This window comes from Callorhinchus milii, unplaced genomic scaffold (assembly GCF_018977255.1).
Source record: "Callorhinchus milii isolate IMCB2004 unplaced genomic scaffold, IMCB_Cmil_1.0 Scaffold86, whole genome shotgun sequence".
Classification (NCBI taxonomy): Eukaryota; Metazoa; Chordata; class Chondrichthyes; order Chimaeriformes; family Callorhinchidae; genus Callorhinchus; species Callorhinchus milii.
Window position 1 is genome coordinate 43531 of NW_024704827.1, and position 6496 is coordinate 50026.

Genomic DNA, 6496 nt, shown 5'->3' on the forward strand with positions numbered 1-6496 from the left:
TACAGATGGAAGAACGACAGTTTCTTGGTTCATTGGAACTTGCTGCTAGTTACACTAAACTCATATCTTTTCAAACTGCGATAAATATTATGCTTTGTCAGCCTGCCTCAGTGATAACACTCTCGTGTCTGAAGCAGAAAGTTGTGGTTTCAAGTTCCAGTCGGGTGCTTTAATCATATAGCCGTAGGTGACACCATAATGAAGTGCTGGGAATGATTGAATGAATGCAGTGCTTCATTGTCAGAGAAAGCAAAAGACCACAGGGATTGAACCGACAAGTCTCTGTATTAGAAAATAACTGCTACCAGGTGAGCCAGACTGACACCATCAATGTAGTTTAGGGTAGCTTCGAATTGCTCAAACAATTCTAAGAAGTTATACAGCATTGTAGCTGCAATAAATTCCTGTAGCTGAGTGGATATAACTCTCTCCTCGCTATCTAGAAGATCGACGTTTAATTCAAGGGCATGACAAAACCTCACCATGTTTCCTTCTCGGCACACCTCCGTTTTCCAAGCATTAAGAGAGCTTTCCAGGCTGGTTGTAATGGGGGATGGGAGGGAGCGATATTCGCTTTTTTACTGGTAACTGCTGTCAAGTGATTTGGTTCTTCTCAATCAAGCGATAAGGCGCCATATTGAACACAACGATTATTAAATTATGAAATACTTCTGGGCCAGTGCAAAATTATTGATGAAGAGCTGCGCATGCAGCTGCAAAGAATTATGTAATATCTTCTTTGATATGTTTCCTTATCACGTTGTTCAGCTGTCTCAGAGAGTTTCGAGCTTTTATGGAGTAAGTTTCGTGGAGTGCAGAACAGTGGCAGAGTTTGAGCTTTGAACTCTCATTCATTTTCATTCATCCTCAGTCATCACAATATGCCAGCAGCCAGCATGTCAACCTTCCCATCTTCCCTCCACATGCTGCAGATTATGTGGATCTCTGCAGCTCGTGTACTCTCTCGCACCTCTTTCCGTGACCCCAACACACTCACCCTTTGCAGACTCCACTGGGTTCCCATCCCTAAGCATCGCGTTCAAAATTTTGTGCTCACATTCAATGCTCTCCATGGTCTTGCCACCTCCTACATCTCCGAAAAGCTAACCAACCCCTTGTGAATCTGCCCACTCCTTCTGTTCAGCAGACTCCGGCCTGTTCCATGTCACCGCATTCGACATGCACCATGTTGTAGGTCCTTCAGTCACTCTGCCCCCAATCGTAGTCTGATGGCTGAGGATGAATGAAATCCGTCCCACATTCCCTTCGCCTCGCTCCCTGCTTCGTTGCTTCAATGCTTGCCTCAAATCCCTCTTCTTCGACCGTGCCTTCGGCCCTCCTCCACTATCTCTTCCCTCCACCCTCCCTGATCCCAATTGTCCCAAATCACCCAGCTCGAGTCCTAATCCGTGACTGTTCATCGCCTTCCTACGTCCTCTGATTGAAAGGCGCTTTACCTGTCATCTTGTGGAGAACCAGGGGAAAGGAGGTGAACATGCAAGGTTCAAAGATAAAAAGAAGGGATAAATGATCAAATAAATTTAATTGCTGAATCCATGGCTGTTTGTGGACGTTGCTGTGCGCGAAAGTCTTTGCTTGTTTGCCCAAAAAATACGGAGCTACTGTCCAGTATAATGTATCCTGTGAAGCACTCTGTGGACACCCTCCCGCTGCGAAAGCTGCTTCATCAAATTCAAGCATTATTATCAGTATTATTAATCTTTTATTTTATGTGTTGTTCCCGTTTTTATTTCAATGTCCAGTTTATGTGCAGCGCAATTTAGTTTAAGAAAGGGATAATTTTTTTCCCTTACTTTCTGTGACACAACTTGGTGTGATTCGAGATCTGACTCCTCAGTATTTTAAGTGAGTTGGGGTTTGGGTATGTGCAATAAGCTCCACAGTGTTTTTGATTTGAGCAGTTATAAGCTTACCAGCTCAATTGGTTACGTATATAAAAAGGAAAGCCACAAAGTTCGCGCATTTGAGACAGTTTCCAAGTGACGTCAGATTTTCAAATATCTGTGAAATAAAAATAATGTAAAATTATTAATTTTGTTTTTCTTATTTTCATTTTCTGTTGCACTGATTGAAACGTCATATGTCACAGATTAAGGCTCACTAATTGAATTGTTCAACAGATTGTCACTAATTGCAGCTTGTGAGACCTGCACATCTCACTGGGAATTCTTCCAGCAGTTTAAATAAAGCTCCGTTTAGCCGTCTGACTGATACACATGTTGATTGGATCCCGTGCGGCCTGCACCAGCATTTCTGTTTGTTTCTCACAGACAATGCATCGACAGGCATTCATCCGTCCAATAACTTACATTTATAATCCCATCCTCGCAGCCCTTTAGGTACCCAGTAAGTGCTTAGAATCAAGTAACATTGAGCAAAGCATGTAGTGGTTCTGATTACAACAACACACAACAAACAACAAACAAGCTTCCATTTATAAAGCGCCTTTCACGTCAAGACTGACAAATTGGTCAGTTAGGAAGTTAATTCGGGAGGTGACGAAAGCACAGACGAATTCACCAGCTGAATCAATGGTAAGGTACCGTTTGAGTAGGGCAATGTGGCGGACGAAAAATTGGTGGTCCAAATTATGGACCGCATGTGTCTAACGAAGGAAAATCCTGAGTTGATATTGACGCCAAAGTTGAGCACTGGTTCGATAAATCTATGGGTAGTGCGGGGAGGTTCATGAGGTCAGAGCCACAGGATGGAAGTTGTTAATCGGATCAAATGAGATTTGCATACAGCCAGCTAACATTTTGTTGGAAAAAGTGTCCGTTCATGCAGATTCTGATGTCCGCCAGACATTCCAAGAGAATATTGGCAAATCTGGAATCACAACTGGAGGAGGAGAAATAGATTAGTGTGTCATCTACTTACATGTGGAAGTTTACACCATGGAATGCGGATGACATCGCCAAGAGGGAACCTATAGGTAAATTTGAGGAGGGTATAATAGATGTAAACTTTTGGTACACGAAGGTGGACAGATCGAGGTGCAGAGAACAAGAGAATGCGGTTAGTTAGGTAGGATACGAAACAGACTAGTGCGATCCCACTGAGATGGACGATTGAATAGAAGTGACGGATTAGGATGGTGTGGTCGACTGTGTCCAGAGAGATCTAGAAGAACACGGAGAAAAAGGGAACTCAGAAAGAGAGGACGCAGTTTGTGACCTTGACCATCTCTGTGCAATGGATAGGGTGGAAACTCCTCACGGGTGGCTCGAGGAGTGTGTGGAGGGAGAGCTGCGAAAAATGCTTGTTAGCAGCAACGCATACCAGACCTTTGGCATGAAAGGGTAGGATTGAAATGTGTCAGTAGTGTGTGTGTTTCGATCCCATCACAACAGTCTTCGCCAGGCACCTTTTGCTTCCTTTTAGATATAGCAAACTTCGGACTCCCATCACATCATGTATCGCCAGGCTCCACTGGCTCCCTATCCTCCCAATAAACTATGTATCCCCATCACCCATGCCTCGCTAAGCACCAATATTTCCCTTTTAGCGCCTTGGGACGTCCAGTCGACGCGAAAGGCTTTATACAAAAGTAATGCTGTATCATGTTGTATTATAAACAACAAACTGCATATCACCATTTCCTCACCAGGCTCCACTGGCTCCCATTCAAGCACTCCAGGTACTATACCCCATTCAAAACGGTCCAAGCCTGATTCCACTTTCTCCCTTTCATTGAACGACTCGATTTTAAGATCCTTACAATGATTTTCAAATTCCTTCTTACCAGGTTACCTCCATACCTCTTCAACCGGCTGACACCATAACCCACGATTCATTGTCTCCGATCGACTGGCTCAATCATCCAGCTTCACGTTTTTGCCCGCTGTTCCAGCATCAGTGGCCACAATTTTAGCCACAGTATCCTTAGAATCTGAAACAATCTTCGTCTGTCACTCCGAATTTCCCTTGATATAGTAGTAATCTCGTCTTTGAGCGCTTCAATAACATTTACTGTAAAATTAGTTGACTACATATTTTGATGGCGAAAAGCGGCTCCAATTTCGCACAGCAGTGCATTGAGGGACCAAATTATTGTTAATTTCAAGGGATATTTACCCTTTAGAAAGGCGACCTACCATTCGATTAACAACTGAGTTTCTGCTTACAGTTTCTGCTTACAAGCGGGTGGAGTAAGGAAACTTGCCTAACATTTCGCCATGCCAGGTATCTGAGATGCCCAGGTCCTCAAGCTTGAGGAGCGAGTGCTCTATCCACTAAGTTGCACGACTCCATAAAACGATGACAGATAATGACTCTGATGAAGAACCGATTGCATTTATACACGCTTAACCATTTGAGACAAAATTGTTGGAACACTATAAAAAAAGCCTGTCAAATATAGTACAATATTAAACCTTTAAACTAAGAATTTGGAATCAATAATAAAATAAATTTATATAGCGCATTTAAATCCCAAAGCCGTGGACGTTGAGTGAATTGCAATGTGGAAAATGATACGAGTCAATTCAGTAATGTCTATCTATCACATTGATAGATGTTGTAGCTTGATAAATTGCCAAGGTAATTTGCTGGCGATTGCGGTCCTGTCCAGAGGAAAGTGTGGAATTTCAAACTGCATCACTCTCTTACCCGATAGCCTTCGCAACCGCAGATCTCCTGGTTGTGCTAATGGATATATTGGAAAACAAAATTGTTAGACTTTATTTCCTCTCAAGGTTTCTATCCTACACTCCAGTGTGCAGTGTCAGAGATGTGTTGCAGACTGCAGCTGGCTATGTTCTATGTGGTTCACTGTGGTTTTCAATTTCGATTGTCTCTCAGACATTTGCTGCGAGAAATTGAAAATAATATATCGTACGAAGAGGTCGGCAACAGTGGTGATTTCAACGCTCTTGTTTCCAGCTGCTCACTCAGCATTGCCTGTTACTTTGTTTTGCACCTTTGCATAAAAAATGATCATATTCCGTGGTATTTCGTCGTGAAACCAGGCTTTTACAATTTTCTCATCTGGAAAGGATGTGAAAAGCTTTCGCGTACTTTTATCCTCGTGGTTGATTTTGTTTAAATTTGCCTATTCAACGCCCTGTTTTTCAAGCAAACTATGATGGCCAGTGAAGCCCGCAGGAGGCTTCAGGCTCAGGGATGATGTTTATTATATATTCCTTGATATGGCAATGCTCCATCGTTTTACTCATCACCGTAGCCGGCAATTATTTAGTGCTGTGGATTATGTTTATTGTATATTCTTTAATACAGAAGCTCCCCAACTGTAGCTACCAGAAATGTTTGTGATAAAAACGCAAACTATTGTCACAGAAATCGCAATCATACTTCAAAGTTTGAGTTACTGTACCACTGCGTGTTTATTTATATGTTGAAACCGAGCAAGTTCAGAGAGGAGCTAATGATAGAATTTACACTTTTTGTGTAATGTTGGAATCATAATAGATGTTGTGAACGGGTTAACTTTTAAGTTAAGTGCGTTGTGGGCAGCTGGACTGAAACTCCCTGCACTTCCACGAGATAACGGACTGTCTCAAGGACATTGTGTATGTGTGCTGAGGCACGTATACCCCATGAGATGTTCACCTGAACCCAGCATGATTTGACCAGGTGATCTAATATCCGCACCATGATTGGATGAACATTGGTATAAGAGTTCCGATAACTTTGTGTACGGTGCCGTCTCGGGTCGCGGAGACAAAGATACGGGAGATGGAGCCGTCCCGGGTCGCGGAGACAAGGATACGGGAGATGGAGCCGTCCCGGGTCGCGGAGACAAGGATACGGGAGATGGAGCCGTCCCGGGTCGCGGAGACAAGGATACGGGAGATGGAGCCGTCCCGGGTCGCGGAGACAAGGATACGGGAGATGGAGCCGTCCCGGGTCGCGGAGACAAGGATACGGGAAGATGGAGCCGTCCCGGGTCGCGGAGACAAGGATACGGGAGATGGAGCCGTCCCGGGTCGCGGAGACAAGGCTACGGAGATGGAAGACTGAGAGCTGGAAACAGTAAGACTGAGGATATCAGATGGAAGATTGAAAGTTGAAAGCAAGAAGACTGAAAGCATGAAGAATCAAGCTTGTGTGCTGTAAAGACACAGGGTTGAACTCCTGAACTCGAGATATCTATAGTGGTGTTATTCTGTTATGAGGTCTGTTGATTGTACCGGCCTTTGGTTTGACCCATCGGGATATTGGGGAATAACGGACGAATAATTATGAAACAGTCTGATATCTGGTTAGAGGAATTGGCATTATTTCCTTACAGATTTGGCTGATTTTATTTTCTAACACTAAGAAACGTAACTCAATATCCATTCATATTTTTTAAAATTTATTCGCATAACATAACTAATTCCAGACGGCCTCATTCGCTTGACCTGTAAGGCAGACCAGTAACTTGCGGCAGGAAGACATCCCAATCAGAGCCTGTTAACCAAGCAAGCCACGGTCCACACTAACAGGACATTCTGCATGAGATCCTGCAACC